This window comes from Lissotriton helveticus, chromosome 9 (assembly GCF_964261635.1).
Source record: "Lissotriton helveticus chromosome 9, aLisHel1.1, whole genome shotgun sequence".
Classification (NCBI taxonomy): Eukaryota; Metazoa; Chordata; class Amphibia; order Caudata; family Salamandridae; genus Lissotriton; species Lissotriton helveticus.
Genome location: NC_136070.1, coordinates 336,438,150 through 336,460,434, shown reverse-complemented (window position 1 = coordinate 336,460,434; position 22,285 = coordinate 336,438,150). Strand labels below are relative to the sequence as shown.

Sequence of the window (22,285 nt, the reverse complement as noted above, 5' to 3'; positions counted from 1 at the left end):
AGCAGTACCCCACTGACCTATTTACATTATATGCACTTTGCGATCTGCATTGTACACGTTCTTTGCAAGCAGGCATATTAATCTTCAGGTACCTTACCATGAGTCAAAACTTCCACTAGACAAACTTCCGATCTCTCTCCAGGAATAACATTAATCACAGAGTTTTGTTGACATTTTTTAATAGTTACCTGGAAATTGCTCAAGGCAAGTAATGCGGCAGCAGGTACTTTTAAACACCTTAATTAACTTGTAAACACGGGCTCCACCCGAAGTCAGCGCCCGGGGCGGTGGCACCAGTCACACCGCCCTAGAGCCGCACCCAGAACATCAGCGTATATGTGTGGCGAACCAAACTTTCTTGCCTACCGTGAATTATACGAAGAATACAATTTTGTCAAGGCCACCGAGCTCAAGCTCTCTATCGTGGATGGTCAGAATTGTTTTTAATAGGGCATAACCTGTGCAATGCTCAACTGAAACCCAGGGGTCCATTACATCTTAACATCCTTTTCACGTGCGCCTTATGAAGCCCTGCCTTTGCATAGGTACATCCCTGCTATTTGCAAGGCTATGTTCTTGCATGTGGTTCACTTTCCAAGGATCCAAAGATTGTTACTCACCTATGTTTAGCGTATTTGAACATTTAATATACTCAATTTTTACATCTATAGCATTAACTTTATAACCTCTGGCTGCATCCATAATAAAATCACTTCCTTATGCCCACAAAACATAATATGTGATTATAGTGCATTTGATCTGTAATCTTCCTCATCCATGCCCTGAGTTTGTAGGGTACATAGGTGTCTACACCAGTAGGTAATGTCTAGCACGCATGGGTAATTTACCAAGCAGTGCCGCTTAACATAAATTATGAGAAAGTCGTCAAGTTCCTTGGCTTAAGCTCACCACCCGTCAATGGGCAGATTTGTTTTTGCTGGGGCCCTGTTTTAATCTTAAGAATACCATGCTATGATGATGAACTCCATAGGTATGTGATCCTCAAACATATATTTTCAACTGAATATCATTCTGGTTATAGGTAAAATATGTGTGTGGTTACTTGTGACGATGGTTGTTACAAAGTTTATACTTAACCACTTGTTCTGCTAGTTTCAGAATACATGGTGTGAGAAAAATGCAAAGTTAAAGCAAATCTATTTTATGCTTAGCGCATACATAAAACAGACTACTTTTTTTGAAGCAAACACATGATGACTGGTCTGATGGTTAGACCAACCATTACATTCAGGAAAACAAAACATCTCACTCAAAACGAATAGAAATTAGAGATTCTGCTTTCACTTTGATATTATTTGTTGCCCGGCAATCAATTTGAGAGGTCATCCCTTACACACACAGCACAGCACAACACAGCAACCGATGTAAGATAGTGGAGGCGCCCTTTTTGGCCAAAAATATTTTTTTCCCCAGTTAAGACTATTAGTTCAAAATACCAATGCGTAGAGCAGTAGTGTGGGAAGGAAACCTGGGGAAGTTTACGGCGGGGGTGCTAAATGGATGGTGGATAGCTCCACAATTTTGTTGTACACTTAATCGTCACCACAAAAGGATTAAAACATCATTTCCCCAAGCCTTCCTCCTGCCTGAATAATTAAGTGGCATTATATTCTAGGACCTCAATTTCACGGATATTTTCCATTCATTATACAACCACTAATTTCCTCCAAGTTGTACGTTTTTTAGGTCAAGCCTGGGCAGCATATGCGCTGCTCTGCGAGGCATGCTGTATTCAAGTATGGACTTGAAGCTCTGCCCATATTTTTCATAGGCTTGTGTCATTGTCCTTTGTAAATGCTGGTTTCTGATTTAGTGATAGGCTTGTTAATCCCTCCTTAGTACCACCGTGTCTTCATTTGTAACCTCCGATGAGGACTGGCCCTTTTCCTTCTGTTGTTACACGGTATGTCTTATTTAGTCTGTAAGCACTATTTTCTTTAATGAGTTTCTCCTACTGCAGGCACAACATATCTTCCTGCAACACTCAGCGAGCAATGCGCGCTTTCACTTTCCAAGCAGCCCGGGACAATGGCGGCTGCTTCTTTGAAGTGAAATAGGTCTCGCATTTAAAGAATTTAATAATGCCAAACAGGCAAAACACATCGATCGACACGGCCGAGATTGGGGAGGAGCCCAAAATAGACTGAGTCTGATTTCTAATCCAATACACTCCCCGAATTAACTGTACATGACAGCATAGTGATACATATTATGAGGTACACATCTGCACAACTAAGGACTGTTTGTCTATCCTGCTAAACGTGTATTAAGCACTTTGCACTATTGACTTTACTCCGGGGGAGTAGCTTGATTACCCTCTGACAGCCTGAAAATCGTTGTTTATAAAGTTACAAGGTTAACACAGGAAAGAATGTACGGAGGGCCATTCGCCTTTGAGAGAAAATTCTAATCTAAAAGCAAATATATGGTAGCAGCAGGAATAATTTCTGCCAAAGACGATTTGGGTTGTTTTATATCGTATACACCCATTAGTAACCACTGTGACGGAGTCCTGACGGAGGCCTATGCCGAAACGTGAGAAGTTTGTCAACAAGCCGCCTGTCTCCTCATATTATTAATCGGATCAATGTTTTTAAAATACTGATTATTTGATTACAGTTATTCTGTAAATGTTTTTGACTATAATAACGAATTGAAAATAAGACAACTGGGATTTTTTGATAATTGGTTTACAGAATGTAAAAAAATATGTGTATCAATTGAAAGAGAAAAAAGATAAGTACTTTCTGTGCTTTTTAGCAAAATTGTTAATACTGGGATATATATTCTTGTAATATAAAAAACGTATATTTAAAAAAAAAATGAAAAAATAAACTAAGTAAATATATCACAAAGTTACAAGCTGTTTTTATAGTAATGTTATCATGATGAATGTCTGGAATTTATGTGCCTGCTTTATGTGAAATTCAGCGTGCCCAGGTGTCCCTTTTTCCATAGTTGTATTTCCCTGTCAGGGTAAGTTCATCCTAGATTCAGGGGCCTGTTTCTTTCCCAAACTATGGACAGAAAGACGTACAGGCGGCCTGAGCTCCACTTGAGACGAAAAGAGTCTCTGAGCAAGAACCACCCTGTAAACTCCAGCGCACAGAACTGCTGACACTGCACATTCTTGGCTGCAAAGTAGAGATCTATCCCAGTCTCTCTCCACTGCAGAAAGAGACCTTGCACCACCTACTGATGGAGATACTATCCGTGATCTTCTCAGCATCTTTAGCTGAGTTCATCCACCCTGGTGTACAGAGAGGCCGTCATGTGTTGAACTACCTGGGAAATGTCCTGACATTCTAGCCATGTCCAGAGACGCAGGGCCTCTTGACAAAGGGTCCACGATCCTACCCCACTCTGTTTGTTGCAGTACCACATGGCGGTGGTGCTGTCCGTGAACGCCTGCACTAGCCTTCCCTTGATGGAGGATTGAAAAGGCTTTTAATGCCTGCTGGGTCACCCGGAGCGCCAGAAGGTTGATGTGGAGCCAGGATTCTGCCGGAAACAAAAGGTCTTCGATCTCCACCTCTCCCAGATGGCTGCCTCAGCCCAGGAGTCATGCATCCATCACCACTGTTAGATCTGGTTGGGGAAGGGAGAGAGGTCTGCTGCTGACCCAACTGTGGTTCGTTAACCACCACTGCAGATCTTTTGCAGTTCCCTCCGAGACCTGGCACACGTCGGAGAGATTTCCCTGATGCTGTGCCCACTTGAACACCAGGTCCCACTGCAGAGCCGGCATATGCCAGAGGGCATGTGTCACAAGCAGAATGGAGGTCATGAGGCCCAGTAGCCTCAGTCAGTCTCACTGAAATCCAGGGTAGAGACTTAAACATCGGAATCAAAGCCTGAATATCCTAAACTCGCCGTTCGGTAGGATAAGCCTGAAATTGGATCGTGTCCAGAACAATTCTGATGAAAGGGAGTGTCTGAGAGGGAGTCAGGTGTGACTTTCCCACATTGAAAGTCACACCTGACTTTCAATGTGCAAGTGCAAGAGGTCTGCCAAAGACTGGAGATGGGAGACGACAGCCTGAGGCGACAAAGGCCTCCGTCCTTCTTGGGCACCAGAAAGTAGTGAGAATTGCAACCACAATCTACTTCTGGCATCAGCATTCTCTCTATGGTTCCCTTGGCCAAGAGAGCCGGCTCTTCCCGTTGAAGTAAGGTAAGAAGGTCCTCTATCAGCCTGTCACATGCAGGTGGCATGGGTGGAGGGGTGGACATGAAAGCGAGGGAGTAGCCCCTTCGCACAACTTGAAGAACCCATTGGTCTGATGTTATAGACCTCCAGTGGGGCAGGTGATGGCGTATCCTGCCTCCTATTGGGTGCTCATGACGGTGAGAGGGCAAACTATAAGGGTTTGGAGGCTGTGGCTTCCAATGGGGTGGTGGGCAGGCCTAACAACTAGCTGCCTGACCCACAAGATTTGTGGGTACCGCGAACTCAGGAACGGAGAGGCTGTGAAGCTTGCGTGCCGTGGTGGCTGGGAGGGTACAGAAGCAGCTGGAAGCCCCTTCCGTGGCCACGAAAGGCAGATTGGGGGTGGCGAGTGGCAATAGAAAGTCCCAAGGACCTTGCCGTAGCCCTGCTGTTCTTAAAGCACTCCAGCGTTGAATCCACCTTGTCCCTGAAGAGACGGGAACCATCAAAGGGCATGTCCATGAGCCATACTTGGATATCTCCCGAAAAGCTAGTTATCCTCAGCCAGTAGTGGCACCATAAGGCCACTGTCGAATAAACCGCTCTAACCAACAAGTTGGTGGTATATAGTCCACATCTGATCAGGGACTGTGCTGTGTCCCTCCCGTTAGCAACATCCTAGAAGAGTATGGTCCAGGCCTCCTCCGGCAACATGGGCAACAACTGAGGAACTAAATCCCACACAGCATGGGAGTAGCAGCCCAAAAGGCATGCAGTGTTTGCAAATCACAGTTCCAGGCTGGTAGAAGAAAACATCTTCTTCCCTAAGGTGTCCAGCTTCTTCCATTCCTTATCCAGAGCGGCGGTAAGGAATGTGCCAGGTAGAGACTTGGACCACCAAGCTCTCCAGGGTGGGTTGTTGTGTGAGGAAATTGGGGCCCCCTGGAACAGGGTGGTGGAGGCAGGCAAATATCCTGTTCACAGGAGCCCCTGTGCTGTGCTTGGACCAGGTCCCAAGAAAAACATCAGTATGGGCTTCAATTAATGGAAGGAGAGGTTCTGAAGGGTTCACTCCTGCATGAAGCACCTCCAAGAAGGTATTCGTCTTGCCTGCCACAGAAGGATACCACAGTAGGGGGAGAAAGCATGCAGAAGTGTTCAGTCCACTGGCCTCCGCCTAGTTGTCAGATAAGTCTTTTTCTGGATCTAAGGGCTGGTATTCCTCAGGGTCCAGCGACCCTTTTCAATTCTCCCCAAGTCCTAGTCCATAGCAATAGGGCTCTGGCTTTAGTCTTGAAGGTATGGCTGCAGTTGGTGCCGGAGGACCCCTGTGGTACCGTGTCAGAGTCGGGGTTCAAAAGGGGGACAGGCCAGTGGTGCCGGGAGGATTAGTATAGGGACTGGCATCGGGTAAGGTCGCGGTGGTATGACCGGCGCCATTCCGGATCCTCCAAGGGGCCTGAATGGTGCCGGAGCTGCAGGCGTATAACCTGTAGTGGCCCCTTACAAACCCACTGGGTCGTAAGGTGAGCTGGCTGAGACAGGCCACTCAAATATGAGATGCATGGCCTCATAAAACTCCTAACTGCTGGAGTTGAGCGGGAGTCGCTCTGGCTCCCGCAAACTCGGGTAAGCGTGCAGCTGACCCAAGCGCTGGCTCAACCGCAGAGCCAGGCCTCGAATGTCGGCGCTCCCTCGTCGGCCGACGGATAAAGTGAAGTCAAAGACCACTTCAACTTCTTACTTTCTTTCTTTTTGTGGGGCTTATCCAAGTGGCAGACGTCTTGAACTGCGACGAGGATCTAGACTTCGCACTGGATCCTGGGACATTCCTCTCGACCAAGGACAAAACCGTTGCAGCGTCACTCACTGGGAAGCAAGGAGCTTGCAAGACCGCTCCCTCAATGCCTTGGGGTGCATGGCACGGTAATCAGCGCACGTCTGTGCCTCATGGTCGCGCTCCAGGCACCAGAGGAAAAGAAGATGTGGCTCAGTCACTAGCATCTGTCGATGACAGTGCTGCAGGGCTTGAAGCCGGTCTTCCTAGATGACATTCCTACCACACCAGGAGAAGAACTCTAAAATAACACATTGACAAAACATCGAAAAAAGCTCAGTCCAAAAGTGACTGACGTAGTAGCTCTCTCCGGATTTGACTGGCTTAGAAAGAAAAGAACCAGCTTCAGCACGTCGGTATGGCGCCTTATATAGGCACCACACACGTTACTTACGGACAAGGCAACGCCGATCACGCCAACCAGTCTATTGAAGTCAGGTACAAGCATGCAGAGCTACTGCTCACGAAAAATGTATGGATCTAGTTTAACGCCTGGGGATAATTCTAAGATAAGGAATCTGTGGCTAGAAGTCTCAATCAGATATCTGAGATAAACAGGAGCTAGGCTATTAACCACACATGAACCAGGGTACCTATATACAACAAAAACAATGGTTAGCTGACTTTATATGCAGGCTGTGCTTAGAACTTATGACTAGTCCAAATTAAGATATTTTTGCAATAAGCAAAAAAGAGGCACCATGTTACTTTGACATAATAATTGTGCAGTATTTACATATTTTTAAAGCATCAATAAATGAAAAAACAAAAGACATCGGTGCTCAATCCTTAGGGATGATCACAGTGCTCAATAAATTGTGGAAGTGTATATAAAATACAGCACATGACCAATACAGTACAGAGAGAGGAAGAACGAGGCTGGACGCAGCAGGTCAACCCAAATTATACTAATTAATAAATCCCTCGCCAACTGACTGCGCTGGCCTACAGCATTTTAACCCCTTTGTGACAACAGGGTCATCACCAGGACACAGGGCTATTACAAGAATGGCCGCCAAGATTTATTCAGACTCCTAATTAATGTAAAACCCAGTTCACGATGAGCCAAAAAGTGCCATGTCAATAGCAATAGTATTTGGGGAAAGGCAAGAGGGCCAAACGATCACAAAAGATTCATACAGATCAGTGTATAAAAGTCTTGAAGGTTCCATCCAGAATTACAAGATCCCTGGAAGGGATGTCTCGACTAGTAAACAAACGCAGGAGGTATTCAGCTCTTCACTATTCAATTATGCAGCAATATGACAAGTCTCCTTAACCAAGATCAAGAAAAGCGCATAAGGTAAGGTCTTGGTTTGACATCCTTGTGCTTTAGCAGTGTTATGCCCACACTAGTGAACACACGCACGAGGTATTCAGCTCTTCAGTATTCAATTATGGAGCAAAGTAAAATGCCATATACCGCTATGCTTCAACCAAGTGTTTCAGATCATCACTATGTTGTTTACTCTGAGCTTCAGGTTTACTTACGTTCTAAACACACTTAAATATCTTTGGATTTAGGCAAAATTCCCTAGGTACAAGCATCTCTGCTCCGACCTTGTCTCCATGTTATGTAATCACAATTAATATATCCTAAATGGCTGCAATTCAGTGTGCCTAAAACAGATGCAGTACTTTGTACCGGTAAGCTAAAGTCAGAGTCCCTTCCCATCTAATGCATTCAACAGCTGCTGCATGGAATTTCTGTTTGATGATAAACACACCTTGCCAGCCCAGACAGCATCTGTTGTTTGCTCTTATGTTTTCATGCTGCACCTTTGAGGCCCCATTTTTCCACTGCTGGTGACTATCCTCAAGCCTGGACTATGAATACATTAAAAAAATGTATGCTTGAGTGTAAGCTTCAAACCCACTGAGTTTGCACCCTTTGGGAAGCGTTCCATAATCTGTTGCCACACTGAAATTATATGCTCATCCAGCCATATCCAATTGTTCTTGCGTTTAATATGGCTTTATAAACCCCATATTATGACCACTTTACCTTTACATTTTAGATATGCCTGTAGATATAACGTGGCAACATTTAGGACTCAGAAATAGGTGTATGACATCCGGTATCATACGAATGCAATAGGATAAAATTGTCGCATTGAAAAAAACCAAGAAGGAGGTTCAAAACATCCGCGTGATTTCAGACAGCATTGCCGTAAGGGACATTTCAGTGATGAGAGAGATTAGACTGAACAATAAACGATTCGTGAGTTTGGATATTAAGACCTTAAAGGAAAGCATACGTTTTATGTAGGAAGGAAAGGGATTCTATATTCTGTAAAAGTTTGATAGTAAGCATTTAAAAAAAAAACTGTTGTGCTATGAGTCGTCATAGGGACGTCTGAGTATATTATTAAAGTTCACAGTTTCCTTGAGTGTTAAGTCAGTGAGTTAAGGTGAATAAGCCATTCCATTTTCAACGCCAATCAATCAGGGGTGTTATAAAGTGCGCTACTCACCCGTGAGGGTCTGAAGGTAAGATTACAAGCACTCAAACACAAATCTTGAATTATTGGTGGGGAGAAATAGTTTAAAATTAATCAATAGTTTCAATTGATATCTGTCTACGTCATTATGTTCTCCTTCCATTTATTGGGTAATTCTTTAGAGGTGCTGGGCTTGAGGAGGAGACATTCTGTTTTCTGGGAACTAAGCTTGAATTTCGTGTGGCAAAACAAACAAGATGATGGACGGAATGTTGCACAATGGCAAAACATTCACCCCCAGTCACAGATCTGATAGCCAGAAACCGGTCCTAGGATGCTTGATTCCGGTCCAGGAAAGACATGGCTTGGCAGTTCGGGCTGGACTGTTCCCATGAGGCACAGGGTCAAGGCTGATTTGCATATGGCCTTGTCTGAACTGGGGTGGTGTGGAGTGCAAAAAAACGATGGATTTAGGCCCAGATCTCTGTACTGGGGTGAATGTATGACATTGTTCTGCATTCTGTCCATCAACTGTTGTTTTGCAATGAATTTCGTGTGGGCCACCATTTATATATATGAGAGACGTGACAAGAGAGCAGACACAATTAATGCTCTAGATCCGGAGACAGAGTGGAGTACCTTCAGTGCACTGATGGAAGGCAATGCTCTTTTTAGAGAAATTCACCTCAAGCGTCACGTTTAATTTCTATGTAATGTAAAGTAAAGTAAAGTCCACATTTGTAAAGCGCACAATCACCCGTTAGGGTCTCTAGGCGCTGGGGGCCGTCGGGAAGATTAAGCGAGCTATTGCCCAGAGTCACATGGTGCTGGGCTAACCTGTCGCCGGAGCCGGGGATCGAACCGTGGTCCCCAGATTCCAGCGTCAGTCGCCCTGGCTGCGGCGCCACACCTCCTCCCTGTAAAGGATGGACATCAACAATTTTACATCTTCCGCTTGACCCTTTCAAGAGCAGTCCGAACCAAGTTGACCTGTTGGTAACGGGCAATGATAAAGTCCGGTCTACATTTTTTAGCACTGTCAGAGATATGAAATTTCAGCCGGTAGGTGTAATCAAAGCTGGGTGTCCACGACCTCAGAATGGACTGCTCCTTGAGGAGCGGGAGTGGGAAGATTTGCATATGACTGGCCTGGTTTGTGTTAGTATTGTAAAGCTAATATAAAGGAATACTAAACCAATGGTAAATGAAATAGAAAAACTGGTTCAATAAGTGTTAGATCAAACATTTGCAATTGTACCATCAATTAAGTGAACAATTGCCTACTTCGGTGTACCAAGCTTCCATCGTTAAAAGTAGTAATAGTCACAAAATGCATCCATACACCTGCTAATGCTCACAGGCTAGCAAGAGTTCATCTCACTGGGGTTTACTGCTCTTCACATACTGCCACTTTGTACAAGAAAGCAGTCTAAAACCCTGTGCCTGGTGTATTGGGTGTTTTGTCTGCAAACATGTTTTGTTCTTGTAAACGCACACTTAAAGACTAAAATCAATTTTGCTCACTCCACTCATCTGATGCGAAATTCATTGTGATATCTAATTTCTGAACGTCCCAAAGTAGGTCAAGAGACATTACTGGGCAGGCATGTACCCTACAAAATGTTCTCGCAAAAGTCCACCCTTTTAGAGACTGTTAAGGCCCTGGCTCGTCCCCCACACAACAATCTTTGAGGATCCAAGGCAGACAATACGAGATTCATGAACTTGATGTCACTTTCCTGCCCAGAATCAATATTCAGTTTTCCTATTTTATTCCCTATAATCCTCTGTGTTTAGAGAAACTAGAGCAAGCGGCGTGTTTGCAGTCCATATGCATCAATATTTTGACATTACTCATAAGCAGAAGCACTTCATGAGCTCCCAATAAAGCACAAAAAGTACACAGAAAAAAAAACCTCTACCATCCTCCCAATTATGGTTTGGATGCTTCAAAAAGAAGCCGATATTCTATTCTCTGGCCTTGCCTGAAGTGATCATTGACACACAGCACATGGCTGCCAATCAAACACACCTCAGAAGCAACTGTGTTTGATGGAGCTGCTGACGTTCATGTCTTTTGGTTCTTTGATATTGTGCATCAAATTGATGAGGAAAGAATAGAGCCCTGTGCATTTCCTCAGCAAGGCAGGCAATCATCTAGCTGCTGCGATAATGTTTTATTATGCACCCGTTTCCCTTTAATCTTGTCATTGAGAAGAATGCCAGGGGATATTTCACTACAAAGCGAACAATATAAGATCATGTAGTAATCCCGGGAATTCCGGTGTACATTTCATGCTTAATTTCCATTTAAATAGTCATAATTACATCTACCAGACAAGAACTGAGTACATTCAAAGAATAAAGAAACTATGTTGCCGTATTCAAACTGGAATCTCAACAATAAATAGATTGAATTATCCTACTGGCTCTTTTCTAGCTCATTGATCTATTTCTGTTTATTCGAAAGCAGGCGTTTAAGGTAGGTAGATGTGTGTTCGATCCATGCAAGATTTTGTGGTTAGCCATCGACAGTCATTATGGTCCCAGTTGGATCATTAATGTATAGTGGATGCTGTGTAGATCGTAGGCGACAAAGCTGTATTTAATGTACCTTCGAATTGGCCACTATAATGTACAATCAACTATATGGGATAGGGGATGTGTTTGGGTGGGGGAGGGGAATGTGTGTGGGGAGGGGAATTGCTTGCGGGACAGTGTAAGGCATGGACAAAGTGGGCAATTGCCTAGGGACCCCACCTTCCAAGGGGACCCCAGGGAAAGTGAACTTTCTTTATATTTTACTTTTGTCTCGCTACCCAGTGTCATCAAAGGATTGTTTGGGGTACTGGGCAAGAACTATTTTAACTCTTTTTTGTGATCCAGTTGAAATGTAATGTATCGTTTAGTAATGTTTGGCATCATGCAGGCTTGAATTAGCAGCAAATGGATAATACAATTCAAATTTCCTTTCTACAGAGTCCCCCAAAGAAATCTTGCCCAGGGCCCAAAAATCCTTAAGAAACCACTGCTCCGGGGTTGGGGACTTTGTATGTTTTTAGTCAAATCAATGAAGAAATATTTAAAAAAAACAGTCATCAACCTTCACTGCCTGCATGGCTGTCTCATGTAACATGAAAATCTGGCACTGAACTAGCCCACCTGTTAGATCCCTCCTCCGAAGTAGGCAAGCTCAAGAAAACATAATAATCTGCAAATGTCACACTTTTGATGTCTGATAACACCATTCACTTTCTGTACACACACATACACAATCATCTTTCCCCCAATCAGTTTTATCCTTAAAGCAAGTAATTTTCAATTTCTGCTGACTTGTTCTCATCCAAACTACACATTACTTTTGCTCTGATGTGCTCAACTCTTGGCAAAGCGCACTTGGCAATTATTCCTCCCCCTATCCAGGACTGCCATGGAAAAAATACTATAGCTTAGAGTGAAAGCCCTGTTCAAAACTATTGACCAAAGGAAAACAGAATGGATCAGATTCCAATTGGGCTTGAATTTGTACACATCCATCCATCTAATATGCAAGTCAAAGCAGCCTACCTCTTTCAATAAGTTATTCTCACAGATCGGCTTCAATCCCTTGGATTTTTGTTTAAACATTTCAATGGTCATTTAATAAACAATATAGTTAGTACTTAAGTGACATATTAACGATTTGGCAGTGCACAGCTCTTGTTTGTACATTAGCCTTGAAATCTCAGTCTTTGCCATTAATGTAGCAGGGTAGACTATCCGTGGCCAAGATTTTTCTGGCATCTGAGCCCATACTTTGTGTTTTATGGTCTGTTTCTAGCTTGCCGGGGTCTACTAACAATTAGTTCCTAATGGTAGCGGTGATGAAGCTATGATGAATGCATTACATTTTGTTGTTAATCTGAACATCCTGCATGTAAACAATACTCTATTACAACATTTCGGTTTTGTTGCAGTTGCCTGGCCTCGATCCATTGGTACAACAGCATAAGAGGCAGAACGAACATATTGTCCATTACATATATTCCTTCACCTACACCCACAAGTGGTAATAGCTACTAATTAAAGAGTGAGTTCATCGCTGCTTTATCGAACTGTAAAGTGACCACATCAATTACATTTTCATTTATTTGTGGTCAACAGAAGAAAAACGTACATTTATAAACTAGAACAAACTTTGTTAACATAAGTCTCAATCAAAGTAACATTTTCTAGCTTGCTACAATGACTCAACCACCCATCATCGACAGCATTCCGGTCCTAGGAGTGTCCAAGAGAGTTCACGGTCTGTACACTGCTGTAATTTCATCATTGAACATACTTCGCTAGAGAAATCCCTGCAGTGTCTTCCTTGCCTGCAAGGCTTCCCTTTTATCACCAGCACCATCCCTCTCCCACTCCACGTAACATTCTCATTGGTTTTCTTCCACCATTGCCCAATCCGCTCCTGATGGAGGAGGATAAGCGTCAGAAAGTGACAGAGGCAATCATTGTGGATTTAATAGCCATGGAGGTTAGCTAGGATCTGGAAACAAAGATGGAATAGGATTGGCTCAGTGCCTGTCTTCATGGTTCCTGTCCCCATTTTGTTTGTCTCCCTATTCATACTTCAATTCACTGACGCTGTCCAGAAAACACGGAGGTAGGCAACAGCAATCCTGAGCACATACAATTCTGTGGGGGACTGCCATACGGTTGCTGTGAATGTGGAGCACAATTCTTCAGGTGAGTGTTGGTGGTAGGGCCCTAGCTGATGTGTTTACTTGTCAGTGGCTTGAACTCAAATTGTTGCTCAGAAAAGAGCATGAGTTTGAGGCAGAGTCTTATGCAGCATTAGTTTCTACAATACTCATAGATTACACTATAAAAATTGGAGTTTCAAATGTCTTCAACGTGTTGCTTTCTGATGTCCACATTATTTCTAGAGGCGGATTAAAATGTCACTTGCTAAATGTTGCCCTGAATCTCCATGGTTGTAGAGCTCGAAATTCTCTCATTCGTTCATTATATCTTTTTGCCAAGACATCTATGTCCATTCCTAGCTGTTCTAGTTAACTGTTCACCATCTGAGATAATACCCAATTTCCCCAAGCACTGCTTGGGAGACAAGATATGAAAGTGTAATTTGATGGTGAAAACCATATGATATGACGGTCCATTACTTTACAAAGAATACAACAATTCTTCAATCAACCCAAATAGATGGTGTCTATTTAGTCACAGGATGTGGTTGGTGCATTTATACTCAACGGACTCTCTAAATCCACTTGATAACATTGAGTTTGATATGCTGTACCCAGTTACAAAAAAAGGCAATAGCTTGCTCTCTTGCCTTTACACTGCAATTCCCTTCTCATCTCAGAATTAAACTATTGATAGATTCCATCTTCACTTTGTCCCGACCTTTAACAGCTACTTGATTTCTTGTTCTTTATAAGTGACTGCAAAAACCCTAGTGGTAAAACCCGACCTGGACATATATGAACATGGTGAGGGATACTAAATCTCTAAGCGTCTCAGAGCAAATGCAAAGCATCTCTTCTTTGGGACCTGGTATCAGAATCAGAAATAGCAAGGCAGAAACTGAGTTACTACATCACTAGTGCTGTGCTCAGGGTTTGAGGGAGAATTTGATTGTAAAAATGCAGAATGGTCATATTTGGATTATTATGTGTGTCTTTGAATCTCAGATGCATGTGATGATCACAGATCACCACTCTATGACTCACTAATTTGTTACGTGCAAGAAGAAAAAGTTACGTACTGTCTGTAATAATATTTCTGGTGGATACAAAATCTTTCCAGAGAATCCTCACCTCATGAATGGTCCTTCCAGGCTTCATAGTGGTCAAGGGAACTTTTTTTTCCAGCAACGACTCTTCAGCTTTGCAAAATGGCACCACACAGTTCCAGTCGTGACTAACCTTCTGGATTTGATGTCACAGGATAGAATGGGCGGTAACTAGGGTGATGACATCAGTTTCTGAAATAATTTTTTGTTCCTCATCAAGAGAACCACTATGGATTGAAATGGCACATATCATGTTTGCACAACTTAAGATTGTATTAGTCATGGCTCCAGCTCACTGAAGGGGTTGATGAGGAACCTGCGGGAAAACAATGTTTTCGCCATAAATATCGCTACTGAAAGAAAGGTATTTTTTCTATTGATAGATGCATCTTCCAGTAGATTTCTCACCTTATGAAAGAGTCCCAAAGCCCTACAGTCCTCAGAGGCGGGACAGAGCAATGCCATAAAGCTAACGAGGAACAAACATTTGCTGAGAGAAATTAATCTGAGAGACGCATGCCTTGAGTTAATGAGCTTTACTTAAATGTCTCTAGTGGAGGGAAAGCTGCATTGAAAATGGGACCTAGGATAGTCACAATTAATGACGTAGTCTGAGGAGCACTTCACTGTATTTGTCTTCGTTTATTGTGAGGATTAGCATAAGGCTCATCCAAGGCACACTTGTCTCACAATTGTAGCCTGAATCAACAAGTTGTCTAGAAAATTCCAGTATTTTCACATATGCAGCTGTAAAAGGCAAGCAGCTGGACACACTCACAGTTATGTACTGAGACCAAAGGACTACATTCTACAGACTGGAGTACATTTGGCATAGCATCACCATTTTCAATTTGGAATCCCTTAGTATTTAATTACAAAATCTGAAATCCTTGATAAACTTGTCATTTTGTCAAGATGAAACAATGGGAATATACAGTGCAGTGTGAGTAATTGCCACGCTGGCACAAGCCTGGGACCAATGGAATGTGGACACCTGTTGGGGGCTCCTACCTGTGCTCGCCGCTGGCCACTATGCCTGGTTTCATCCACTGTTGCATGGACTTCCTTCACTGCCCCCTGCTGTTAGGCATATGCATGTTGTCATCGATAGTCTAAGTGATGGGTCGGATGCATTGCCATAGCCCATGGTATCACCAAGATTCCCTGGTTGGGGTATTGGGAGGAGAGGGTACCACTGAAAGTCAGGGTCCTCAGTGTGGGTGGCAGGAGAATGGATGGGGCTAATGTTTTGATTCCAATAGCATCATGGCACACAGGGTTATGCACATGCGATCTGCAATATACTGTAGGTAACAGGTCACCCCGTTATATATATGGCATCTAACGCTGAATTGAACAAATTGGAACATATACATCAACAACCTGCACACGGGCAAACAAATCCTCAATTATCTAGACCGTCATAAAGCAGTAATACCCAGTTTACAGAAGCCCATTTCTGCCAATCTGGGTCCATGATTTACTAATGCTGCAAGATCGGGCAACCACAGATATTTCACATCCTACAGGTTCTACGCCATGGGGTCTGTATACTGATTCATAAAAGGGTAAACTTTCAGCTCACACACCAACATACAGATGCGCAGGGGTGATATATCGTTATGCATGGGCTCCTTAGGGACGCTAACGTTGCTATAGTAAACACTATACACCCAACAAGATACACCGGTATTTTTTCGGGAACTGTAGATGCACCTTGCAAAAACACCGACGAACACCATCCTGTGGGAAGGGGACCTAAATATGACATTGGACACACAGTAAGATTGCTCTGGCCCGGGAAGTGACACAAAACCGCACTCCCTGAATGCACTGTTAGACCTTTTGGATACACCTAACCTTGTTGATATCTGGCGTGCCCGAAATGCAGACTCACAGGAATAAACTTTTAACTCGCCCCTCACAGGACACGGCTAGAGGTCCCCGACTTTGAACTATCTTATTTGATTGTGCTAGAGCAGTACGTCCGATACTGGTATCCTCCAGACACCAGAATACCATACCTCAAGCATGAGCATGCCAAAATATATGACATCCCCCTTCAGGTGCTTCTGCCTCAGGGTACGCCTGCCGACTATAGGTAAATCAAGACAGTGGCCATGACTTGTTGAGCTTGGGGGAAATGGGCCCGGAGGTTGGATAATTCGCCCTTGTACTCCCCAGCAATACAACTATTATAGAACTTGCTCCTGCCATTAACTGCAGAGAAGCTGGTGTGTAAACATCTTGGTGTGTTGGGGAAGGTGTGATTGGAGCCCTGTATGAACGGGGGATCTTTATATCCTTAGAACACATGTGATCAACCCATAAGATGACTCCACTCGACCTATTTATGGCAGACTGAGGCACACAGTACAGTAAAGAATTTTAGGGTTCCCAGGGCACTATCAGACATTCCCTCATTAACCACTCTCTTCCAGTCTACGGATGCCACCTGCTGGGTCTCCAGACTTTATTTGCAATGCCTGATGCTTCTACCGCAACGCACAGAGCGCGCAAGAAGGGCTTGGGAACGGGATATAGGAAACATCATCACACCGATCCAGTGGCACTTCTGTTGCATGCAGATTAAATCACTCTCCCTGAACCACCATCATAAAATAATTCAATTTAAATGTTTACAACGTGCTTACCCCACACCTGTTAAAAGGGCCAGGATAGATAATACTAGGCCTCATACATACCCTAGATGTGGTGAGGAATATGCAGACTTCTTGCATCTTGTGTGGATGAGCCGCACCATACAGATGATGGAGGTGACAGATACCCCATCAGATATGTTGCAGCATTGCATGGACTTATGACCCCCTGTAGTTCTCCTCAAATATATTAAGGGCTTGCCACATGGAGTGCGCAGTCTGGCTGCTCTCACATTATTGTTAGCTTGTAGAAGAACTGCCATATATTGGGAGGACCCCAGTTCACCCTGCACGCAGGACTGGTTGACTGAGCTGGCTTCCTGCAGCCCTAATTGTGAAATATATGCGAAATTACAGCCACCTACATCTCGTCCCAGAGACATATGGTGCCCTCTTCAAACCTGCATGCCACAACGTGCAACAGATCTTTCAGTCTGTTCCCTAGTACACACTCAGGTTGATCACAGTGAAGCCGGCACCTTCACAATTAACACTGGCCCCAATCATTCGATCTCTGGAATTTTGATATACCGACCGCCAGGTACACTACATGAGTTTACATCAACCCTAATGGAAGCGGTCACTCATCTAGCACTGAGGAAATCCAGACTGTTAGTGCTGGGGGATCTCAATGCTCATTTCGAGGATCATCTAGATAAAAACGCTGATGATATCCGGATGGAATTGCAATCTATTCAGCTTGATCTAATAAATAATGAGCCTTCCCATCAACTAGGACACCTTCTAGACCCCGTTTTTAGCAATTGGCAGGGAGTGCATACCTCTGATCCTATACCCATACCCTGGTCGGACCACTACATTATTCCCTTCACATGGCAGCTTGACAAAACGGAAATTGTTAGGCATCAATCCCTACGATACAAACGAAGGAAATGGAAGAACTTCTCCCTTGATTCATTTAAGCAAATCGTACAGGACGAAGGCCCTCCCAAAGGGATCGACTGTGAGGCAGCTAATGACAATTTAAACAACATTGTCATTAAGGCCCTAGACATCACAGCCCCAAGTCGTACCCTGTCCAATGCCAGGAGATCTAAAAAAACTGCTCCTTGGTTCAGCCAAGAACTGCAAGTCATGAAGACGGCTTGTAAGAAACTCGAGAGAGCTTGGCGACAGAATCTCTGTGCTGATATTAAAATACAATATAAAACAACACAGAGAGAATATTACAAATCAGTTCGGGTGGCCAAAGCAGAGCATTATCACACCCGCATAATGGAAGCAGGCAATTCCTCCAAGGAACTGTTTCTTATATATAAAGAGATATCCATAGTGGACGTGACCTCCCCCGCGCACAATGACTCGGTGGAAGTGTGCAACAATATTGCTCAATATTTTGCAGGCAAAATACATAAAATCTACTCTAGCTTCTCTAACCAGACTGATCCGGCCACGAATTTCATCGAAAATGACAAACTTGTAAATACACCTGTTTGTTTAAACTCTTTTACAGTCCCTTCCTATGAAATCCTATACAAAATGTGCAAAAAAATTAAATCAGGATCCCCTAGGGATCCAGCACCCCCGAAAATTTTAGCCGAAGCCTTTCCTGTACTAGAGCCTCATTTCAGGCACCTATTACATGCTTCCTTTACTACCTCCTGCCTTCCGGAGGAGTGGAAACAGGCAATAGTATTACCCATTAAGAAAAAATCAAACATCAGCCTGGACATAATGGACAACCTGCGACCCATATCCCTGCTACCCTACGTGGCCAAGTTAGCAGAGAAAATCGCTAACAGTCAACTTATGGAACACCTTGAGAACCATAATGTTTTCCACAATTCTCAGTCGGGTTTCAGAACTGGCTTCTCTACGGAGACAGCTCTCCTGAGGGCCACTGAAACCCTACGTGAAGGTGCAGATAAGGGAAAGACAATGGCCCTTATCATGCTGGATCTCAGTGCCGCTTTTGACACTGTAGCACACACCATCTTGCTACAGTGTCTAAATAAAGCGGGCGTCACCAACAAGGCACTGGGTTGGCTGAAATCTTTCCTGATTAACAGGACCTTCCAGGTTCAAAGAGGGACTTTCCTCTCCGACAGGGTGATGCTAGAACAGGGGGTTCCTCAGGGCTCTGCCCTGAGCCCTACCCTGTTCAATCTCTACATGGCCCCGTTGGCGGAAGTGGTGCAATCGTTCGGCGTAGAGCTTGTCTCTTACGCCGACGACACTCAACTTCTCATATCCCTGACCCATGCCCCTTCTAAGGAAGCTGATAACTTCAACGCCTGCATGTCCAAACTAGCTATGTGGATGAATGAACACTGTTTGAAATTAAATGGGACAAAAACAGAGGTCCTCATTATGGGAGGAAATGAGGTCAAATGGACGAAAGAATGGTGGCCCAGTTGTCTGGGTCCCCTGCCCACGCCCGCACAAGAAGCGAAGAACTTAGGTGTATGGGTGGACAATAAACTGTCCTTTGACAGCCACGTAAAGAGGACTGTTGGCAAATGTTTCGGGGTGATGAAAACCCTCAACCGCACCCTCGACCTGTTACCCACCAACTCCAGGCGCACCATGACACAGGCATTAATAACGTCCCGCATTGATTACGGGAATGTACTACTCATGGGTACTTCAGTAAAAAACATAAACAAACTACAGGTTCTACAAAACTCGGCAGCTCGCCTGGTGCTAAGGCTTCCCCGCCGTGCCCCCTCACGTCCTTCTCTAGCAGCCCTCCACTGGTTACCAATCAGTAAGAGGATTGCTTTTAAAGCAATGCTATGGTGCCATAAAATAATTCATCACAGAGCGCCGGCATATATGTCTGATCTGGTGTCTGTGCACGAACCCAACAGATCTCTCAGATCCAAAGGAATGGGTCTACTGAAAACTACCTGCCCCAAAAAAGCGAAAATGGGTGGCAGATCATTCCGCACCTTAGCCGCCAGGCAATGGAACCTCCTGCCTCTAGAGATTAGGTTGGAGAGTAATGAATTAGTATTTAGGAAGAAGCTGAAAACTTGCCTCTTTGCTGTGTGAAATGGCTCTCTCTTTCCTTCCTCTGCTGCTGCTGTCTTTCTCTATAGCGCGGGGACACGCCGGGAGGTGTTACCATGCGCTCTACAAACTCCTTTAAACTAAACTAAATGAAGGTCCGGAATCACCGCCACTGTTGGACAGGTCAGACCCACCCGGCTGGTCAGCCCGCATGAGCTGGGTGGCTAACTGGAGAGGGGACTAGATGTTTTGGTTACCCCACACCCCCTCTGCCAGTACGTCGGACACTGTCAACACATGCCCCTGGCTCTGTCTGCAGACATACTCACTTGCCATTCTGTGTATAGTGTCTATAATAATAAGATCTGTGATGTAAAATAGGTCTGTGTTCTTTTTTTGTTGGTAATGTGCTTAGTGCTACGGCAATGGGTAAAAAGGGAAAACCTCCAAAAATGTTTTTTTTTTAAATGATGCTAAAAGCTGAGTTCTATCTAAGCTACTCTACTTGTTTCAAAATGTACCAGTTCGTGTTCCTAACAGGCTATCTCTAAACCAGAATCACATATTGAAAGCTTTATTTGGCAACATAAAATACCATTCATTCAAAGAAATGCTCCTTAGTGGATTATGCAAAACCTGACTGGTGAGCCACAATAAAAATAATTTCAAAAATACTACTGTCAAGCTTAATTACATTCTACTGTTTTTATTACCTCCTCACAGCCATCCCTCACATCAGTTACACGTCGTTACAAACTATCCAGGCTCTCCCTCCCCTTTTTTTTTGTTAATGACTAAAAAAGCTTTAGGATTATAGCCCAAGTAAGGGGAGCGATATTCAATAATGTCTTATTTTCCCTACATTTATGAAATTATGAATTCCCACACTTTCGAATTTCACTGAGCTATTCTTTTTCCACCACAATTCAAAACATGCAGGATGAGTACACCACAAAAGGCACACTTAATAGGTGCAATGACCTTAAACAAGAAACTATTCAATATAAATGATAACCCGACCCACATACTTAAATAATGTTTGTTCAATATAATATTCAGGATTATCTCATAGTGCCATTATATTCGTTTTATTGATGTAAATTATGCGTTGAACTATACAACACAAATCATTTCTAAGTCAAAGGGAAAACAGGCGGAAGATGCTTAAGGTTGGCAAGAGCAACTGTGTAGGCAGAGTGTTATAATAGCTGATGAAGATATCTGAACACAAACTATACCTTTTCCTAAAATCATCTCACTAACACATGATATCGCTTGACTATTCACCATACACATTTTGCCATGCAAACACTTTAAAACTTTTTATCTCTAGCGATGCATACATGTTGTAAATGTTCTAGTTGTTTGGGCAGAAATGCACATTACATACATGTGATTTCATCACGTTTTCTGTTAACTTTATTTTGGACAAAAAAAATTCCTTTATTAATGGAATAACAGGTAAAAAAAGATCGCAGTTGGCAGGCAAGTTCTGTCTTACTTGATACTGATCGTTTTTTTCAAACAAGGGTCAAGGTTTTTCTAATAGATAATATAATATGTCTTTCAACCAGAATGGCTAGAGTTTAAAAGATAATAGCTATCAAGCTTGGTTGGGAGAGGCCCAAATAGTTAAACCGACAGAAATTGCCCTAGATAAATAACATTGTAAACAATAATGGCAGTTTGGCAATCGATTGTAAACTATTTTCAGCTTGCTAATATTTGGGACCCATGACAAGAAGTTATAAAACTCAAAGCTGTATATGGGTGAACTTAACTAAGTTATTCATCTTTTTCTCTCTCTTTTTTTATAACAAAATAAATGGATGTTTGTGTTTTACTGGATTATGAAGTACTAAACTTGCTCAACTATGTAGTAACTCACATTTATCAGTTTATTTTGTGTTTCCATTAACAACTTAATATTCACATGGTAATTGAAGTTATGCTCAAGCGTGCCCAATTATTAACCTTCGTTTTTAAGGTTAGTTAAAAACTTTGAGGGTCGCTTCTTCGTGAAATAGATTATTTTAAATTATGAAGACTTAAAAAACAATAGAAAATAGAAAACCGTTGTAAACCAGAGGCATTTTAGAAAAAATCTCACTGTTTAATGTATGCATATGCAAAAGAAACATTTAACAAAAAGAAACACATTTTGAAAAGATGTAGATTGTACAAAGGAGTCATCATCTCAAATGAGGTGGCAAAGAAATTCTAGGATATTGGACAGTTGAGAAACTGCATTTAAAAGGGGAAAGGAGGCATGTTCCGAACTATGGCATGAGAATAGTACTTGCTTGTTACTGTATAGATTATAATACTAACTACTTGCATATTTGGTACTTATGCTTAACAAGATACCTGCTATGGTCGATGAGGGACAGACTTTTCAAGAATCGTCATCAA

The 22,285-nt window shown here is 43.2% G+C and overlaps 1 protein-coding gene across 3 annotated transcripts in view; it reads right to left on the bottom strand.

The window, feature by feature from the left end:
• Positions 1-22,285, bottom strand: part of TTC7B (tetratricopeptide repeat domain 7B) — a 1,395,621-nt gene that overhangs the window by 221,397 nt on the left and 1,151,939 nt on the right. The gene's annotated exons all lie outside the window — the stretch shown is intronic.